Source organism: Bos taurus, chromosome 5, assembly GCF_002263795.3.
Source record: "Bos taurus isolate L1 Dominette 01449 registration number 42190680 breed Hereford chromosome 5, ARS-UCD2.0, whole genome shotgun sequence".
Taxonomy (NCBI): domain Eukaryota; kingdom Metazoa; phylum Chordata; class Mammalia; order Artiodactyla; family Bovidae; genus Bos; species Bos taurus.
This window is the reverse complement of record NC_037332.1, coordinates 74,523,680-74,545,762: the sequence shown is the minus strand read 5'-3', so window position 1 is coordinate 74,545,762 and position 22,083 is coordinate 74,523,680. Positions and strand designations below refer to the sequence as shown.

The window sequence follows — 22,083 nt, the reverse complement described above, 5'->3', positions numbered from 1 at the left end:
AAGATTCAATAGACTTGAGGAAACACTCATCTGAATGGCTGAGCCTGAAGAGACTGGCACTTGCACAGCTGGTGGAGGAAGTGTTTTCCTCTTGTTGCGGATGTGTGAGGCTCCCCAGAATCCCTCAAATGACACACAATCACAGCCACTCACTGTGATCCTGGAGGGCTCCCTGAGCCACACAGCCTTCCACTGTCAGGGTGGCCCTACGTAGACTAGAAGAAGGTCCCAGATGGAGGGAGAAGCCAGGTCCCAGGCAGGGTGTGCAGACACAGTCACCCAGGGCCCTCTAGCCCAGCGTGAAGTGATCCTGTCAGGGAGGGAAGAAATGTCCCTCCCCGCTACCCCCACTCAGGGGACCTCTGTTAGAGTCACAGCCCCTTCAGTTCTGTGTCCTTAGGGCCCACTCTCTTCACTCTAGTCCTGGTCCTGCTATCCAAGCCTGCCTACTAGTCCTCCAACTTGGACCTGCTGCTCCACCCTGAGCCCTGGGTCTGACCCTGGTGCAGGCCTCCCTGGGCCTTTGGATGAGATGATTGCACTTGGTTCTCCACCTCTGACTCTGTAGTTCACTCTGAGGCCATCACCATAGTCCATCAAATTGAATTGCTATTCTCATTGAACACAGGACAGACATAGGGCTCCAAGACATTAGCCCAGAGCCCCAGAGCTGGGCAGGGCTAGATCCAGGATCCTACCAGCTCCACCCAGTTCCTCTGCAGCCTACCTGCTTTATGGGCCAGCAGGATCCTGCAGGGTTGGTACAGTCCCTAAGATAGGGAATGAAAGCACTCTAGTCAGAATCCCCAGGAACAGAAAGTGATGCTGGTATCAGGATTTCCTGACTTGTCCCAAAGGATATCCTTCTTGGTTCTCATCTCCAGAAAGGAGGCTCTTGACCCATGTGTCTTTCCAACAAGCTTTTAAATTTTAACATTAATTGAGTATCTACTCTATACCGGCTATTGTTTGAAACACTGCATGCATGATCTCAGTGTCCTCACAATAAAACTGAGCAGATAAAGAAACTAAAGCAGAGAGTAGTTTAGTAACTTGCCCAGGTCACATAACCTGCTCTTCTCACAGGTTTCTATCGCTTCTCAACCTGAGGTTATATACTTCCAGCAAATGACGTGGAGGAAATATTCCTCATGCATTCTTGAGATGGAACATCCTCAACTCCATTCACAGAATGCTGCCTGGGGGAGATGTGCCTGCCAGGAGGAAGCTAGCCTGGGTGAGATCTTCTTTGGGGGATCTGGGTGACTTAGGTGACGTTCTTGGCACACCTGTGTGGGTTACCTGGACAAATCAGCCTCAGCCACAAAACTCTCTCAGTGTTTCTCTTCAGTGAGTAGGAAATGCAGTTCTTCCTTGCTCACTCTTTCCGGAAATGTTCAATGACATCCTTAAAAAGGCTTTTGCCTTCTAGACAGGAAAATAAAAAGATCAGAAGAAATTATGATGGAAGGTAAATGGTACTGAGTTTAAAGCGGTTAAAGTTCATCTTAGGTACTGATGATGGATTCACCAGGGGCTTTGGGTGGACTGTTCTGCCTCCCAAATTCATAAGATGAAGCCCTGAATGTCCCTCCACTCTTGCAATGACTATATGAAGATAGGGACTTTAAGGTGGTAATTATAATGATATGACGCCATCCATAAGTGTATGGCCTTAATATAGTAAGATCAGTGTCCTTATTAGAAGAAAAACCAAATCTCTCTTCCTCTCTCTGTCCTGCAGCATGAAGACTTTTAATTTTTCTCTTTTTCCTGTGTCACTAAGGGAGAAAGGAATACAGGCCTCACGTGGAGGGAACCCAAAACACTAAATCCGTGTATTGATCGATTGGGGTACGGGTGGATGGGGGAATAACTGAGCACTTGGGTGTCTGCAGGGAAGCCTTTGAGATCAATAGAGTCAGTACCTGCCTGAGGTATCACACCTGATAAGCAGGTGCTTATATATGAGAGCACTTGGCAGGTGTCTAAACACAGAACAGGGAAGGGGGGATTCAGGAGGAGGGGAGAGGTTTCCACCTAAATGAATACATTCCAGGTAGAGGGGATAGCACCACACTAGGCAGGACCTACTGTGTGGCCCAGGCCATGGATTTGATCCTCATCACAACATAGGGAATTTTCCAATTTTACAGGTGAGGTCAGGTAAGGCACTCCACATCACACAGGTGACAGGAGGCAAAAGCCAGACTGGGGTTCAGTTCAGAGTCCGCTGATGCCTGCAGGGCAGTTGGGCTGGAGGTAGGAAGAGAACTGGAGGAAATGGCCTCGGTGGTTACGCTCCAGGATCTGGGAGCAAGAGGAAGCTTGGACAAAGGAAGAGGACAGGAGAAGCTCCAGGGATGCTGGGGAACTTCCTCTCCATGCCCCACCTGGCCTCGGGGACTCCCTCAGCTGTCCCCCCTCCCGATGGCTGTCCTGGCTTCACTTCTGAGTCACTTACTGGACAATAGGGTGAGAAAGTGAATACCTTAGACTTGGCTCCCTGAGTAGAGGTCCTGGAAGGAGGCCTTGTGGATGGATCCCTGAGTGGGGGGATCCCCTGACTCCTTAGTGGGGCCCGAGGATGCTTATCCAGTCCCTTCTTGGTTCTTGATTCTTCTCTAGGTTATTTCAGTCAGTTGGCACCACCTCAGTTCTGGGTCACAAGTAGGAACCAGCCAGATAAGAGACTGCTGACTACTAGAGTAATCCCCAGCTCTTCTGAGCTCATGGTGGCAGCAGGGGTCTCAGAGATGTCCCTTCAGCTCCTTATATGCGTCCAGCTGGAAGGAGGTGTGGCTTCACCCTTGAGGAAGAAAAAGCAGACTGTTGGCTCGATCGTGAGTGAGCAGTGACTGCAAGACGCAGTGAGGGGCGAGGTCTCCGATGGATTCCCCTGGGACGGCCACGTGTGCCACCAGAGACTTGACCCAGTGTGGTTCTCTGTCTCCTGGGCTCTGCTGGCCACTAGTTAAGGAAAGTTACTCATCATCCTACCAGCTTCCTCCAGGCCAAGTCAGAGTCCTGATCTCCTGTTGGGGCACAAGGAGAAGGGAATAAGACAGGAGACAGTCATCTGCAAAGTTATAGGAGCAATAAAACCAGAGAAAGAAGAACAGACAGGAAGGAATACTCTGGAAATTGAGACTGGGAACACTGTGTCACTGACTGGTAATAGGTGATATTGATCTAGCATCTATGACGTGCAGACTCCTGAAACTCACCTAAACTTAGGTCAGCCCAAGTTTTCACACTGATTCCAGAGCCTGGACTTCAACCCAAGTCTTTCTGATCCAAATCCCAGGTTTGTGATGACTATGCTCTGTGCCCTTTAATATACAAAAAACATATACTTGTGGATATATGTTTGTCAGTAAATAACTCTTCTCATTCATTCTAAAAGGATGTCTTGCTCCCTGTGCTCAAGTCTCTGCCTTGATAAAGTTCCTGGGGCTTCAGCTCCTACAGCCCATGTCCTCCTTGTTTCTGTAAGAGTCCTTATCCATAAGGGCCTGGAGTTGCACCGGCCCCACCCCATCCCTGCAGCCCCACCCTGGGTGGCTGAGGACCTGAATGGTGCTCCATCCTCTCTGCTGTCCTCCCCTGACTGTTAAATAATAGTGCAAAGAACACCCTTCTTGTGGAAAACTTTGCGTGCATTGGACTGCTTCCTTAAGTTATTTCAGAAGTAGAATAACTGTGTCTAAGTGAATCAACATCTAAAATTCTTTTACACTTAGAGCCACACTGCTTTGGAAAGAAACTACACCAATTTACATTCACACTCATGTGTCCAGCCTTTCAGTCTTGCCAGTTCTCAGTTGTGTAAGTAGCAGATCTTTATATTGACAGAATCTCTTTTGATTCTGATTGTGACTATCTTGTGCTGGGAGAAAAGGAAAGAAAGCAAATGTTGCTTATGTTTATGTGCTAATTTAAGAATTTAAAAAAGCACTTATTAACTACCCCTTCTGAAACCTGGCTGAAATGATAGTAAAGGTCCTTATAGTTACAGTAACAGCTATTGATGAGAGTGGTTTGTGTTTCTGATTTTGTTCTGCACTGGTTATTTGCTCTAAGATTTCACAAATTATAAAGCATATTTACTGATAAGCTGGAAGTCTGTACCCATGTATCCCTGTTTATAGCTAAGGAATCTGAAGCATAGATGCTTTGTGATTTGCCCAAGGTCAGAAACCTTGTTCAGCATAGACTGGGTTCCAACCCACTCTTGGGCTCAAGAACCCATACTCTGCCTCTCCTCAGTCTGTGGCTAATTAAAAAAAAAAAAAAAAAAAAGCCTGAATGGTGGCAATAGGAGCCTAGAGTCTTCAACACATATTTGAGGACTGAGTGAATGGAGAAGTGATAGCTGAATAGAGAAGAGTAGAGGGAGAGAACCAGCAAGAGTGAGTAGAGGCAAGAAAAATGGTCTGCTGGGCAGAGTCTCAGAGAGGGACCAAGATGAGAGGGAGCCAGAGGGGAGATCAGGGGACAAGCTCACCAATCCCATGGTGCATCCCATATTCACAGCAGCCTTAAGTCTGCAACAAAGTGGGGAAATCAGAATGGAAAGACACCAGAATAAAACTTCTATTTTATGGAAATCACAGGTCCTCATCCAATCACTTTACAAAAATGCTCCCATCAATCCTTCTCCATCTTAATTTGAACGGGCAATCCAGGATCAGACATATGAGAAATATGACAACCTGGAAAGAAAAGATAAAAATGACATCAGAAGAAACAGATAATTTAAAAAAATTATTTATTTACTTGGCCAAGCTGGATCTTAGTTGTGGCACGTGGGATATTTTAGCTGTGGCATATGAACTCTGTTGAACTTGTGGAATCTAGTTCCCTGACAAGGGATGGAACCCGGGCTGCCTGCATTGGGAGCATGGAGTCTTAGCCACTGGACCACCAGAGAAGTCACAAAACCGAGAATTTTGAAAATTGAAAAATTTTGAAAACTCAAACCCACGTCTCAAGAAGATTAGAAAAACATTTTATTCATAAAATGAGAAGAAGATGCATGGGAAAGGGAAATAAATAATGAAATAAACAAAAATAGATCTTGGAAATTAATAAAGTGTTTACAAAATAACTGTAAAGAAAGGGTGGAAAAGAAAATCAAAGAAAGCTCGCAGAAAATTGAGCAAACAAATGACAGAAGAAATGGAGCTAAATGGGGAATAGAAAGGCTACCATCATAGTTGTTCCTGAGAAAGTTATTTGAGAATGAGCTGCAGGGGAAAAAAAGGTGTGTGTGTGTGTTTATGGAGTGAGATAAGCCATAACCATGAAAGATGTGGATCCAGGAATCAGGAACATCAACCAGAGAGAAGGGAATCCGAGGATCCGAGATGGGCTGGGCACGCAGCAGACCTAGAGAGAAACCAGTCCAGAACGGGATAAGAAGTGCAGAATCTGTGGGGACAGGGGACACGATATCACATGAGGAGTAGTTTAAAAGAAATGGAGGAAATATTGGAGATAAAAAATGTTAACACTCTTGTTTGATTTTTAACTTTTTGAACAAAACTGAGCATTTACATATATATATATATATATATATATATATATATATATATATATAGGATGCACTGCATGGCTTGTGGGATCTTAATACCATGACCAGATATCAAATCCTGGTCCATGGCAGTAAAAGTGGAGTCTTAACCATTGGACTGCCGGAATATCCCCAAAACAGAGCATTTAAACATGAGAACTAATGGATTTGTTGTCGATCAATATGAAAATTAAAGTACACTGCTAGAAGTTGGGAGATGAAGCCCTGAAGGAAGGAAAGGATTAACATTTCCTTTTCTTGTTTGTTTCATTATTTATCTCCCTTTTCCATGCATCTTGTTCTCACTTTATGAATAAAATATCTTTCTAATCTTCTTGAGACATGGGTTTGAGTTTTCAAAAATTTTCCATTTTTATTTAGAAAGATGTTAATGACAACCTTGTATGCGAGACAGCAAAAGAGACACAGATGTATAGAACAGTCTTTTGGACTCTGTGGGAGAGGCGGGAGGGATGATTTGGGAGAATGGCATTAAAACATGTATAATATCATATAAGAAACGAATTGCCAGTCCAGGTTTGATGCAGGATACAGGAAGCTCGGGGCTGGTGCACTGGGATGACCCAGAGGGATGGTATGGGGAGGGAGGTGGGAGGGGGGTTCAGGATGGGGAACACGTGTACACCCGTGGTGGATGCATGTTGATGTATGGCAAAACCAATACAATATTGTAAAGTAAAAAAAATAATAATAATAACTAAAAAAAAAAAAGAAAAATAAGAAGAAAAAAAATTTTTTCCATTTTCAAAGTTCTTCCACCAGAGGGGATCAGGAAATACTGGCTGCACCTGAGGACCCCAGAAATAAAAGTTTAAATAAAGTGCTTATAACTACAAAGATTTCTAATACAGGATATAAATTTAGTAATATAATGATATTATGAGAAGATGGGGAAAGGTATGAGAAAATGGATTAACATAACTGAAATTCTTTCCTGGTAAGTAATTAAATATCAAAAATTTTAAATCAAGAGAAAGAAAAATGCAATATCTAGCATTTATTAGCTATTGTGGTTGATGACTCCCCTCTTTGCACCAAGCAAAATTCCAAGTACTTGGTAGGCTTTCACTTCCTTTTAGTTCTCACAATGATCCTTTAAGAAAGGAAACTGAAGCTCAGAGAAGTTAAGTAATGTAGTCAAAGTGCCCAGCTAGTGTCACAGCCAGAATTCGAGGTTCCTGTCTCTGGAGCAAACACTCTCACACTATTCTGTCCCCCAAGGTAAGAATATCATCTAAAGACATTAATTATCTAAAGAAAGAAGCTTTTCCTTGGGAAGAAATGAGCAGAATTCCCTGTAGAAATTGATTTATTTTAACAATCTGCACTTGGCACTGGGATTTTTTAAACTTTAAGACAGCAGAAGTCACTTTATAGTAGTTAGTAATCCACAAGAATGGGGTTGTGTCTGGTGCCACCACCTTAAAATGGTGGGAGCAATCAGATGAAGTACAAACAAGAAGCAGCAGTTATGCTGCTGTGACAACTGTCAGTGTAGGAGACATGTTCATGTTGATGAAACCAAGTTCTCTAAAAACATAGGGATGATAACACACAGAAACCAGAATAATAAGAGTGAACTGGGACCTTAAACAGATATTGTCCAGCAGCATCTTGCCCACCCACATGCGCACCCATGGGCTTCTGTGCACTCAAACAAAGGAAGGAAGACCCCTTGCAGGGGAGGTGAGTTCCATAGGCTGGCATCTCTGTTCCTGCAAAGGTAAGGATGCTCTTGAAGATGCTCAGAGCAGTGGTTACCAGGGGCACCCACATAGAATCGTAACAGAAAACAAATATTGTTATCTTGTTTAATTGGAGCAGGCTGAGTCTGTTAAAGGACATTAGTCCATTATTATATTAAAATTAGAACGTTTTAGAAAAAATATATCCAAAAAGGATTCACATGTACACACTACTAAATGTAGAATAGATAGCCATCATGGACCTACTGCATAGCACACACAGCTCCGCTCAGTGTTCTCTAGTAACCTAAATGGGAATAGAATTTGAAGAAGAATAGATACATATATGTGTATAACTGAATCACTTTGTACACCTGAAGCTAACAATACTGTTAATCAACTGTAGTCAATACAAAATAAAAATTATGTATATATATACCACCAAAGTTAGATATAAAATAGTAGTTTTGTTGCAAATAAGAATTAATTTGATTTAATAAGAAGAGGAGTCTTGCATTCTATGGCTATTTTCCCTTCTGTTTATTCATATGAGCATTTATAAAGTTTTGAGAAATAAAACAAGAAAAATACCTGACATCCCAAGGCTGGCCTGTTGTCACAACAGGGCGATGCTCTTCTCCCGTTGGATGTAAAGGCTCTCACAGAACTCCAGCCTCACACGGGGTCACCCTGAGAGCAGGACCAAGGGAGACAGCAAACACCCATCACTGCGCCCCCACCGACACCACACCCCCTCCCTTGGCTGAAAAGCAACACTGCTCCTTCTTTACCAATCACACCTTTATCCTCACTCTGGTCTCCATACAAGGAATTACTGAGACTCTCATTGACTCTCCCCGCATCCCCACTGCCGCCATTCTCTGCAGCACTCAACCTAGAGTGGCCCTGTTTCCTTAGAGCCTGCCACAAATTGCCTCACCTGAGTCCCATCCTAGAATCTTTCTTTCTACATCTTCCTCTGCGATGCCCAGGGTTCTCCCTCAGGAAGAGTAACCTAACCCTCAGCTTGTTCGCTAGGAAGTGTGTCTGGTGGGAGAGACTGGAGGCACTGACATGTGGATGGAAGAGAATTCATACAGGCAGGCACCCCTTGAAGCACGTGGGGGAGGAGAGTTGGCTGGTCCCCTGCCTCCGTCTCTGCCTGGAAGCTTTATGAGCCTGGGAGCCAGGTAGCCAACTGAAATCATGAAAATGAGGACCAAATGCCAAGGCAGAGAGAGGAGGGGATGAGATCAGATGAGATCAGATGAGATCAGATGAGTATCAGCAGATGAGATTGCACTTGGATCATGCCAAACACTTGTAAATGTGGCTGCACCCTTGACCTCGTCCTTCTGTCCTTCCCTCCCATTCTTGTCCTGGTCCTGACCCTTGTCTGGGGCCTCAGCTGCCTGTGAATGCTGGATAGTGCTCCCTCTGCTGAATTACTATCCGGAGTGTCCTCCTCTGTTAGCCTCTGATTGATCGCTTCCTGGAAAGGCTATTGGTAGGAGGGAGAAGGGAGGAGCCTGGAGAAACTTGTCTCCGCCCAACGGTATGGCCAGATGCAGAGCCTCACAAAAGAAGAGTGTGTTCCTTTTTGACTGCAGTAGGTCAAATTAAATATGTTTAAACCTGTTAAATATGTCCTGCTTTAAGGAGAAGAAAGAGACAGGCAGGGAGGGAGGGAGAGCAGGAGAGGAGGAGAAGGCGAAGGACGGAGGGGGAAGGTAAGATGTAGAAGAAAATTAGGAAGAAGAAACAAAAAAATTATAATCAATCCTGAATCCCAAAGTGACCTAAATGTAAACCTGAAAGGAAAAAAAAAAAGCTAACTACAAACGTACTGGACAAAATGAAAACATACTGGAAAAATACTGTTGAGTTGAGGAAACTTCTCACCAGGACACAAACCCCCAAAACCACTGAACCTCTTAAAAATTGAAAATTGCAAAGGACACCATAAACCAGATCAGAATACAAGAGACCTGGAGACAGTGTTTGCAATATTTACAGTAGATACGGGTAAACATCCTCAACACACACAGGAGCTACAAACTCCTGTGTGTGTTGAGGAGGCTACAAACCCACACGGGAAGACTGAAATCAGCTTTTAAAAACAAGAAATCAGAACAAACAATTCCCCGGGACGTGACTTGCCCAGGGTCACATAGCTCTCTGTGGGCAGAGCAGAGGCCAAGTCCAGACCTTAAGACATTGGTATATAGGTGAGTAATGTGATTTTATTATATTTTTTTTAACTGATCAAATTGTACATTTTATTCTTTTTTTATTTTTTTCTTTAGTTTTTGTTTCAGCTGGGCCTCCTGGCATGTGGGATCTCAGTTCCCTGACCAGGAATGAAACCCACAATACCCTCAGTGGAAGCATAGTCTTAACCATGGGACTTCCAGCAAAGTCTTAGGAATGCAAATTTAAAAATCCCAAAGTTTCTAGGTTTGGTCTCTGCCTGCCTAAACACGTAGATCTAAGGTCATGCCCCTCCTGTTATATTGACATGCCTACAGTTAGGCTTTTTTTAAATCTTAATATTGCAAAACCAATATCATAACACAGACAGTGCAGTAAGCCCTTCTTACTTCCTCCATCCGGGCTGGCCTTCCCTGCACAGAACCACTCATCACCCACAGTCCTGAACTGAGGGCCCAGAAAGCACAGGAAGACAAAGCCCTGGGTCTCCCCACTTGGTCACATGTCCTTCCCCTCTCAGGTCTCAGTATCTCCTCAGAGCCTGGCACTGAACAGGCCCTGAGAGACAGGGTGGTGGTGAACCTGGATTCCTTGTATCTCAGAAAAAACCCTTTCCCCATCAGCTTCAGCACAGCATCCAGGGGCAGCCTCAAGGTGGCCAATGCACTGGAGGAAAGGGTATGACCTCCTCCATCTCCTCTGCTTCCTACAAATTGCCCAACAGACTGTGTACCCTCAATACACACCTTCCTTCTGAGGTCACCACTAACATCTCACGGTTGCTCAAGAGAGCTGCAAGCTCCTAGACAGGACACTTGCCAGGCTTCCAGCAGCTGACCCATCCAGCTTCCAAGCAGGTGCACATTCAGGCCCTCAGGAGGAAGCAGCAGGAGGTGATGGGAGAGGTGGGGGGGAGCCAGTGCTGGAGTCTGGGGTGCTGCCTCCTGTCAGCAGGGCCCACTCCCATAGAAGTTCTGGGCTGGGGGCCTTCCCCGCCTCTCCCAGCTGGTGGTGGCTGCAGCGTTTCCTGACTTGTGGTTGCATCCATCCCTGCATCCTGCCTCTGTCTTTTCATGGCTTTCTCCCCCTACTCTCTGTTGTCTCTGTGTGTATCTTACAAGGATGCTAGTTGATTTAGGGTCCACCCAGATAAGCTGCAGCGATCTCATTACAAGATGTTTCACTTAAAGGATTTTCAAAGACCCTTTTCCACATAAGGTCCCATACACAATTGCAGAGATTAGGTCATGGACATACTTTTCAGGGGGCCACCAATTACCCCACTATAGGACCCACAAATATCAGTTCTCCCCCTTAAGGTCCTGTGGATTGACGGTTCACCTTGTGCAGGAGCAGTGCTGGAGGGTGCCCATGTCTGCCCACCAAGTGGGAGGGAGCAGTCCCCAGGGCTGCCTGACCGCCCACCACACGTGAGCACGAGAGCCCAGGGGCCACTGATCGCAGAGTCCCTTTTGGAAGGGAGGGGTCCTTGCTCCCTCTCCAGCCATCCACGTGTGTCTTTGGAGCCTAAAGCATGCTAATACCACTCCTCGTCCAGCCTCTCTTGTTCCCCCTGCTCATCCCTCCTCACTGGCCCCTGAGGTGGGCCGTCCACCCTGGTCCCAGCAAGTGCTCACCTCTTCACTTGCCTCCACTGAGCTGTTGGCTTTCCCACTGGTTTCTGACTGCTGGCATTAGACACCCCCTCATTCCTAATTCTGCCCTGTTGCTTATTCTTCCGAGTAATTCCAAATCTTACTTTCAGATTGCGGTTGTGAATACAAAACCCAGAAATGTCTATGATCATTTTCTGCCTGTGGTCCCCTTGGGGTGATGATGAGATGCTCAGAGGGGATCCATTGAGATTAAAGAACTGTAAGAGATTGAGAGAGGTCACATCTGACACTGTGTCACAGCATCTCCCCTGTATATGGCAACAATGGGCATTTAGAGACAGAGGACGAGGTGGCGGCAGATCACTGAACTTTACTATCTGACTGTTGGGCAAATAAAAAAGCTTGTTTCCTATAAGGTTTTAAAAATATTGGCTAGAGATTAATCTAGAGAGATCCGCAAAAAAGGTGACACTTATTCTGTGCTTTTTGAATAATTTTTGAACAGTGACCAGGTAATATCTTGTAGTTTTTTCCCACAAAAATGCCATGCTTTTTCTGCATTGGTGGTTGTAGAAGAGACTAATAATTGTCCCCAAATTTCATCCTTCCCTCCTTTTTAAAAAAATAAAAAAGCTTAAAACTTTTTCCTTAATGTAGTAAAATATACATAACATAAAATTGGCCACTGTAATCATTTTTAGTGTCCTTATTTTTTTATAGAGAAGACCCTGGGTGGGTTCGTGGCAGCCCAGACTCTCTTGTAGCTCCATGTAACCTCATTGCTAAATTCTGACTAATCAAAGGTGAGGGAAATGATGTGTGGATCTTCTAGGACACATCATTGAAGGGAAATTCCTGTGCTCCATGTCCTCTTTTGTCCTTCCTTTGGGCTGAAATGTGTGATGAGAACCAGCTTCCATGTACAACCCCCTGGGAATGATGGCAGAGCAGTAACAGTCAACCTACCTACCACCTACCTCCCAAATACCTAGGAACTTGGATTTTCATATCTGAAATGAAAAAAATCTACATTGTTTGTTGATAATACCAATATATTTTGTGAGCCCTTCGTTACAGCAGCTCAGCATCCCCATCCCAACAAATACAAGACCTTGCCTAGGCTTCATCCCTCCTCTAGGCTTAGAGTCTTCTCATCCTTTCAGAACTCTGTCTCTCTGTTCAGACCCTGTGAGTTGACCATTGCTTAGATTATTTGTGGTTGTGACATTGACTTCTCCCAGGTCCCACGTCTGGGCTCTCCCCTCTCCTGGAGATCCCAATACTGTGGCCTGTGAATCAGTGACCTCTTCAGGCTTCCAAGACTCACTTCCCAGACTGGCCCAGCCTAGCCATGGTATCAAACAAGATTAAGAACCAATCCCTACAAACTCCCATCTCTCAGCCTTCCCAAGGCAAGGTGGCAGGAGGAACTAGGACTAACTTGTAATAAGTACGGGCATGCTTTCTGGGGTGATGGAAAAGTTCTGGAATTATGTAGTGGTGATATTTATACATATAGTGAATATACTAAAAACTACTTTTCAATTGTGATTGTATGTTACGTGACTTATATTTCAATTTTTTTAAATGTTACATTTTAGAAAGCTGTGGAGATGATAGGGGAAGAGATTCAGAAGAGTACATCCTGAGAAGGGACAGGGAGTGAGAGGGTAACAGGCAGGAAGGCTAGGGGTCTCCAAATGGAGGAAATAGGCTGCAAATGTCAGACATTTTTTAAACTACAAGTATCAGATTTCTTCCCTTCTCTCTACAAATTTAAAAGGAGGTTTCTTTTAAAATTCTGTGTTGCCGTGACGATGCCTGGTTCCACCTGAACTTAACTTTTCTCAAACCTTGAACTAACCAGTGCATTTTTCTCATGGAAGTGTTTGTCTTAAGCTCTATTAATGAACCATGTATTTCTTCAAATCGGTTCCAATTCCGGTTCACCTAAGACTTGGAAATGACATTACAAACCAGTATGTTTTACTCATGCAAATGTTCTCTTAAGCTATGTTAATGAGACTATGTCTTTGCTTGGAAAACTGCCTTTCTTCAAGATTCATGTCAATTGTTTTATGGTCCAGGACAACTCACCTTGTGCCAATGTTATCTCAAAATGCATGTTGTAGGTGAGGGGCCTAGTGCCAGTCTCTGAGTTTTGAGACATTTCCTTTCTCTAATTAGCAGCCTACTAGTAGGTATATAACTTCCTACTAAAGACTAGCAGGAAGGTACTACTTCTGCCCCCTTCTGATGTCTATGTCAGAAGCTTTCTCTATCTCTTTTATACTTTAATAAAACTTTATTACACAAAAGCTCTGAGTGATGAAGCCTTGTCACCTGCCTCGGCTTGAATTCCTCTCCTCTGGAGGCCAAGAATCCCAGTGTTTTTCATGGCTCAGCAACAACCTTTCAGGAGGGTCAGATGGAGAGAGGACAGGGCAGAGAGGAGGAAGCCATGACCAAATCTCTTCCTGCAGAAAGCAAAGTGACAAGTGACAGGGGTCATGTGTGGAGCTGCTGGTTCCTGGAGGTGAAGCACGTTCAAGGGCTCTGGAGGGGATCCTGGCAGAGTGGACGAGTTGGGGGAGGCCTCCAAGATCCTTTCTTATGGGTCTAGAATCACCTACCTACAAAAATCAATGAACTACTGATACTCGCAGACAGTTGGGTGGGTCACAAGGACAGTTTTGTTGAGTGAATGTTTTAAAAGGTCAGTCTTAAAGTGTTACACACTGCCTGAGGCCACTTAAATGCCAAAATTCTAGGGATGGAGAACAGACCAGTGGTTGCTAAGAGTTAGGGAAGACCCAGGAAGGGCGACCGTAAAGGCCCAGCACAGAGAGTTTCTAGCAACAGAACACTCTGTATGTCAATTGTCATTTTGGTTAAATGGGGAATGTGCACATATGATAAGATGCCATAGGATCATCCCCAAAACATAAAAACAAGAGCCTGCAGCAACTGGTGAAATTCAAGTGAGGTCTGTAGTCTAGTTAGTTGTATTCTGATAGTGACTGTAGCTATATAAGTTATCACCACTGTAGGAAAAGTGGGTGAAGGATACACAGGACCTCTCAGTAGTATTTTTGCAACTGTGTGGTTTTGTCTATGAGTCTAGACTTACTATTTTTTTTTAAAGTCTCTGATTCAAGAGCTGAATTTTGGAGGCGAGGATCAGTGGGTAAAAGAAGAGGAGGTGAGGCCAGCTTTGTGACCTTGGGAAATGAATGAATCCTCTAAGTATGCTTTCTCGTCTATGCACAGGAATGATGAGAACAGCAGACAACTCACCAGGGCTTTGAAAGAGAAGAGGAGGTAATGCCGACACAGTGAGCCCAGAAAACAGCTGTCCCTGTTGACTGAGAACCTACTCTTCACCAAGCCCAGTCCCTGCCTTGTCTCACTCATCCTCTCAGTGACTCTGCAGGCTACACACTCTTTCTATGAGCAAGGACACCAAGTCACAGCAAAAAGGTAGAGGAGATGAATTCCAGGAGGGCTGTGTGACGGCAAATCCTCTCGTCACTCACAGAAGAAGGGGAGACATGCACACAGCAGAATGGGGCTCAGAGCCTCTGTGACAGAAGAGTTCAGGCAGCCTTCTCCCTGAGGTGGAGTGTTCCAGGAGTGAGTTAACACTTGGCACCAGTCACAATGAGTCCCTGTGGGGCCAGCCAGACTCCCTATGCCCACTAGGGACTAGGGTCTCTGGACTCACTTGTTAGACCAAGCAATATTTGATGTTTATGATTCATCTCAAGTTAATAGGGATCATTTATGGAAGAAAATTACATTTTTTAGACAACTGGAGGGCTTAAGGATTTCTTTTCCTCTAAGGAAATGACATAGTCCAGAAAATAGACCCAACAAGAGGCAGAAAGACCAGCCCAGTTTCTCCATTTGGAGGGCAAGTCTGAACCTTAGTTTTCCTGGGTGATAAACAGGGATAATAAATATTTTCATCACAAGGTTGTGGTAGCTTCCACGATGATGAGTGTGAAAGTGTTTTGCAGACTAGAAAGGGTTCAGGTGTGCTATGTTTTCCCACAAAGTTTCAGCTTTTTAACAATTTTTTATTAATTTTAAAAGTCATCAGACTTACCATTTTAGCCATTTTTTAAGTGTTCAGTTCAGTGGTATTAAGGACACCCACATAGCTGTACAACTAGCATCACCATCCACAGAATGTTTTACATCAAAAATGAAACTCTGTCCCAATTATACACTAACACCCCATCCTCCCTACCCTCCATCCCTGGCAAGCACCACTGTACCCCTGGTCTCTGTGAACTTGCCCCTCTCAGGACCTCACGTGAGTGGAATCATACAGTATTTGTCCCTTGTGATGAGATTTTTTTTTTTTCTTGTTTACTTCCTGCAGTAAAATATATACCACATAAAATTTATGACTTAACCATTTTCAAGTGTACAGATGAGTGGTATCAAATACATTCAAATGTTGTGCAGCCATCACCACCATCCATCTCCATATTCTTTCATCCTAAAAACCTGAAACTCCATTAGACCGTAACGCCCCACTCCCCCTCCCACCACCCCTGGCAACCATCCTATTTTCTGTCTTTATCAATTTGACTACGCCGCCTACCTAATTAAAACAGAAAATACAGTAAGTCATTTGTGACTGGTTTATTTCACTGAGCATAATGTCTTCAAGGCACATCTAGGCTATAGCATGTGTCAGAATTTTCTTCCTTTTAAAATAAAAGAAAAAAAATTCTTCCTTTTTAAAGTGAATGATATTCCATTGTACCTATAAACCACATTATTCTTATATTATTTTTCTTGCTTCCACGTTCTGGCTATGGTGACAAAGGCAGCCTGGCAGCGAGTGGCCGAGACCAGTTCCCCTGAGGTCATCTGTGCTGTCAGCATGACCTCAGGTATCCCCTCTGCTTGGCTGACTCTAAAGCCTCTCTAGTCACATGCTCAACCTGAAGCTTCCTACCCACTCCCAGTAATCCTATAAAAGGGGACAATGATAGGCAAGCAGGTCTCTGTAGCCATCCTGAGGGACTTCTCCTGGGATGCTGTGGTCAAGCAGAGCCCAATTTTATAGTCACTGAATCTTTAGGGTCTCCAAATGGGTGGTCTCAGTTCATGTCCCTGGATTGAAGCCTTGCTGAATCCTCACTTAGATTTGAGTCTGCAGCTCCCATGGTTGCTCTCCCATGAGCTTGTTTTATTGAGTCCATGTATGTCCAGCATCCATTCTGCATTCTCACAGAGGAATTTCATGACAACTGGACGCAGTGTGTGTATTAGCTGAGTTCTGCATCTGGCAGTGGTTTTATGGAAAGTAAAACTTCCCTAGACAGGGAGGTAAAAAAGATAAACTTGTGCTAGTGGAAGAGAGAAGAATCAGTAAGAGTGTACTGGAAAGAAAAAAGGATGAAAGACAAAAAGTAACTTTAAACAAGGAGTGGACTTTACAATAGGCAAATGACAACCTTGGTTTGAATCTTGGCTCTTCCCCTGAGTTGTAGGAAGAAAGCTCCCACCTCGCCCCTCCTGTTGGCTGCCTTATCAGCTAAACCAAATCAGATTCCTGGTCTAATTTCCATAATGGTTGTAAGACCGAACTGTAGTGTGTAGTCCTCATGGGATAACACCCATCACTCCTCTGTCTCTCCCTCAAAAGCTGAGAGGAGGTGACCATGATGACTGGGGCATTTTCTAGGATGAAACAGCCCTGATGGAAGAGCGGGCAGGCCTCCATGGAAGGTCCAGGCCCTCTGCTGCCCCTTCTGCTTGGGCACCAGCAGTCCACCAGGACTTATGGTGGCACCACTTAGGTCTACCAGGAGTCTAGCTGCACAACTCACAGGCTGTGAGACCTTTCCTTGTTTCTTTATCTGAAAAATGGAGCTGATGCTTCCTAGAACTGATGTGATTAAAACAGGAATGGTGTGGACAGAGCCTGCACACAGTCTGTACACTCTCAGCCCTCCATACACTTCGGCTTTTTGATCAGGAACCAAAAAGGAAATAAGACTGGTTTTCTGTTGTAACTTTTCTGAGTTGCAAGGCCACTAGCCTTCCTGTAAGAGTCCTCCATTTGAAGAGAAATAGATCTATGGTCAAGTAGAAATAAGCCAGGGTAGAAAAGAGTAGCATTTCTCAGCCCTTCCCACAAACTTGGCATCCATCCAAATGGCCTTGACCACCAAGGCTGGGCTTCCTCAGGCGAGTTGCTGGACCTGAAGGCACTGGAGTTGTCCTTGTCAGCAGGGCTCAGTCTAGGTAACTTGATCAAAAGAGTGGGGGCGGGCATGAAGAGAGTGGCTGAGGGGTGGCTTTAGGCCCCTCTCCCAGGTACCAAGGGAGCAGAGCAGGGACAGGGGACTCTGCAGCGGAGGCCCTGGAGGGCTTCTCAGAGGAGGTGATGCCAGACTTTGGCTTTACGGGGTGAGTATGATTTCTCCGGGTTCAATGCAGCAGGTGTCCCTGGCAGAAGGACCTGCATGAACAAACCCTAGAAGCCACGTGGATGTAACCCTCAGCAGCAGCAATATGACCAGTATGCGGTGAGGAGCTGGTGTGTTCTGGATCACGCCACGTGCTGGTGGCATGAGGGTGAATAAAGCAGGCAGGCTGGTGAGTGGGTGGATGGAGAGAGCTGTGAGGGTGGAAAGACGGCCATGGGGTGGGGGAGTGGTTGGCCAAGGGACTCATGGTGTGTTGGTGGCAGGTCTCCTTCAAGGAGCCGAGGCAGGGTGGGCTGTGTCAGAAGGACATGAGATGTCGGGGCTGGGGTTGTTTCTCTAAGGGGGCAGCAGGAGGGGGGAAATAGGTCTGGGTGGGGCCTGGTTGGCAGAGTGTTGGTAACTTGAGCCACTCAAAAGTGAGGGTTTCACTTCCCTTTTGGTTCTCTGAATATATCTGGGACCAGAAGGTGTGCGTGGTTTATTGCAGAGACACACAGAAGGCAGCTGCATCTGCAGAGCTGAGAACAGCTGGATCTTGTTCACACTCAGCCAGAGGAAAACTCCTGGATAAGCAGGGTGGGTAGGACCCCCACCCATCTCCCCATCCTCAGGAAGACTGTCTGAGAAAAGGGTGATCTTCATTACAGAAGAAAGGAAATGGAAGCTCAGGGAGATGAGGTCATGGCCAGAGGCACAGGTTAAGCAGGGGCTGCTGCTGCTGCTGCTGCTGCTAAGTCGCCTCAGTTGCTTCCGACTCTGTGCGACCCCATAGACGGCAGCCCACCAGGCTTCCCCGTCCCTGGGATTCTCCAGGCAAGAACACTGGAGTGGGTTGCCATTTCCTTCTCCAATGCATGAAAGTGAAAAGTGAAAGTGAAGATGCTCAGTCGTGTACGACTGTAGTGACCCCATGGACTGCAGCCTACCAGGCTCCTCCGTCCATGGGATTTTCCAGGCAAAAGTACTAGAGTGGGGTGCCATAAGCAGGGGCAGAGCCTGGATATGGAGGCAGGTGTGTCTGTGTTCCTACAAAAGCTTTCCTAAACCAAGATGACATAAAGCATAAACAGTGTAGGTCTCACATTGCAGTTTACTGGCAGAGGGTGATCTCTGAAAAGTGCAGGATGCCCATAGATGGAAACACTCAGAAATGTGATGACACTGTCTATCAGAAAGAACTTTTATCATGACAGACAACGAAAACAAATCTAAGCACTCCACACAGGTAAAAGAAATGTGGTGCTGTGTCTTCACGAAGCTGGTTGCTTCATGTCCCAGTAATGGGTCCCACACCTCGTATTCTAGCCAGGCTGTGCCTGGGAGGGTGGAGGGAGTCCTGGAGGCCCTGAAGCAGGAAGAGCAGCAGAGAAGAGACAGGGCACCTGCCCAATGCTGGGAGCTGCAGAAACTCCACAAAAACAGACCCGCAACCAGGAAAGTGCAAGGTTCCAGGGGGGCCTGGAGAGGAACTGGGGGAGACAGCAGGGGGAGGAGGCTGTGGAGTGGGAACTCTAATTACAGGTAACATTTCACCTGGTGAGGCAGGTGGAGAAAGGCCTTGCAGGGGGAGGGGTAGCCTGAGCGAAGGCCTGGAGGCTGGGGGTGGGTATCAGAGTCCAGGGAGCTGGGAGTCCTTCAGGCCCCTGGTCCAGGCCCCGTAGAGTCAGGAGGGTGCAGAAGACAGGAGTAGGAGCATCAGGAGGGCCTGGCGATGGGCTAAGGACTTTGAATTTGACACTGCCTTTACCCCTCCTGTCCCTGCCCATAAAGTGTGAGCTGTACCATGTGGAAGGAGACGTTTGGTAGAATTTCTGTCTGCCCATGGGAAGATAAGGGCTCTGTGTCTGGCCATGCAGTTGGGCAGGGACAGGCTTCCCCACAGTCCTCCCTTTTCCCAGAAACAGCCTTTCCAGGAAGCGACCTGGAGGCTAACAGAGGAAGACACTCACAATAGAAATGCAGCAGAAGGGAGCACCATCTAACATCCATACTCAGCTGAGGCCCAAGACAAGGATCAGGACCAGGACAAGAATGGGAGGGAACGACAGAAGGATAAGTCAAGGGTCATGATGCATTTACAATTCTTTGGCATCATCCAGGAGCTGGCCCTTCTGCTGGAGCCCTCTTCTTTCTGGCTTGAATTTTCCTTCTCGTGCTTCATGATTTCAATTGGCTGCCCTGGCTCCTGGGGTCCTGCAGCTTTGAGGCAGAGAAGGAGGCAGGGGAGCAGCCAGTTCTCTTCTCCCACGTGCTTGGAGGAAGACCTACCTGTGTGAATACTCTCCCACCCCCAAGGTCAGTGCCTCTAGCCTCTGCCACCAGGCACACTCGCTAGTGGACAAGCTGATGGTTACTCTTCCTGAGGGACAACCCCAGGCATCACAGAGAGGAAGTGATAGAAAGGTAGATTCTAGGATGGGGCTTAGGGGAGGGGATTTGGGGGAGGCTCTAACGATATGGGGCAACTCTAGGTTGGGTGCTGCCAAGAACTGGGGTCAGTTCTACCAGTGTGAGTCTCAGTAACTCCATCTGTGGAGTTGGGGACCAGAGTGAGGATAAAGGTGCAATTGGTAAGAAGGAGCAGTCTTGCTTTTCAACCAAGGGAGGGGGTGTTTTCTTGGCGGGGACACAGTGATGTGTGTTTGCTGTCTCCTTCGCTCCTGCTCTCAGGGTGACCCTGTGTGAAGCTGGAGTTCTGTGAGAGCCTTTAAGAGGAAAAGAACATCACCCTGTTGTGATACCAGGCCAGCTTTGGGATGTCAGGGCTTCTTTCTTTCTCAACCCTTTATAAACATTCGTGTAAATAAACAGAAGGGAATATCCCCACAGACTTCAAGACTGCTCTTCTTATTAAATTTATTTCATAACAAAATATTTCCTATTATACTTACCCTTCTTTACACCATGAAAAGAAAAGAAAGAAACCAGCTCAGTCCTGTCCAACTCTTTGTACCCCATGAACTGTAGCCCACCAGGCTCTTCTCCATGGGATTTCCTAGGCAACAATACTTGAGTGGGTTGCCATTTCCTTCTCCAGGGGATCCTCCTGACTCAGGGACTGAACCCACATCTCTTGCATTTTTCATCTCCTGCGTTACCACTAGTGCAGTTTTTAAACTTTATGTCTCCCTTTTAGGCCACACTTTATCTAAAGTCCTCTCATTTGATTATTATTATGAACTCATGGCCTTTCACAGACTCAACAAGGCCCAATGAAGTATATTTATAGTAACATTACCTTTTATTATTATTATTATTTTTTTACTGTTATATGTGGGTGCCCCCTTGTGAACACTTCTCTGATCATCTTCAAGAGCATCATTGTTTTTGCAGGAGCAGAGATGCCAGTCTCTGGAATTCACCTCCCCTGCAACGGGTCTTCCTTCCTTTGAGTGGACGGAAGCCCATGGCTGCACATGTGGGTGGGCAAGATGCTGCTGGACAATATCTCTTTAAGGTCACAGTTCATTCTCATTATTCTGGTTTAACCCTGTTTTCATGCCTACTTTTCTAGAGAACTTGGTTTCATCAACACGAACATGCCTCCTACACTGACAGCTGTCACAGTAAGACTCATAGATTTCTTGTTGGCACATAATTCAACTGCTTTCATCATCTTTAAGGTGGTGGTGCTAGAAACCACCCCATTCTTGTGCGTTACTGAATACTATAAAGTGACTTCTGCTATCTTAGGCCTTCCCTGGTAGCTCAGACAGGAAAACGTCTGCCTGCAATGTGGGAGACCTGGGTTTGATCCCTGGGTCAGGAAGATCCCCTGGAGAAGGAAATGGCAACCCACTCCTACTGGAAAATTCCATGGATGGAGGAACCTGGTAGGTTACAGTCCATGGGATCCCAGAGAGTCAGACATGACTGAGCAACTTCACCAGTAGCTGTCTTAGAGTTAAAACAATAAAAAATCTTAAGTGCATCTGGTTAAAAAAAATCAATTTGTTCAGAGGGTTCTATTCATTCCTTCCAAGGAAAAGCTATTTCTTTCAGTTCAGTTCAGTCGCTTAGCCATGTCCAACTTTTGTGACCCATGGACTGCAGCACGCCAGGCCTCCCTGTCCATTACCAACTCCCAGAGTTTACTCAAACTCACCTCCATTGAGTTGGTGATGCCATCCAACCATCTCATCCTCTGTGGCCCCCTTCTCCTGTCTTCAGTCCTTCCCAGCATCAGGGTCTTTTCCAATGAGTCAGTTCTTCTCATCAGGTGGCCAAAGTATTGGAGTTTCAACTTTAACATCAGTCCTTCCAATGAATATTCAGGACTGACTTCCTTTAGGGTGGTCTGATTGGATCTCCTTGCAGTCCATGGGCCTCTCAAGAGTCTTCCCCAACACCACAGTTCAAAAGCATCAATTCTTCGGTGCTCACCTTTCTTTATAGTCCAACTCTCATATCCATACATGACTACTGGAAGAACCATAGCCTTGACTAGATGGACCTTTGTTGGCAAAGTAATGTCTCTGCTTTTCAATATGCCATCTAGGTTGGTCATAACTTTCCTTCCAAGG

The 22,083-nt window shown here is 45.7% G+C and overlaps 1 pseudogene; it reads right to left on the bottom strand.

Moving 5' to 3' along the window:
* The window catches only part of LOC100847379 (apolipoprotein L2-like), a 29,816-nt pseudogene that overhangs the window by 2,117 nt on the left and 5,616 nt on the right, over positions 1–22,083 (bottom strand).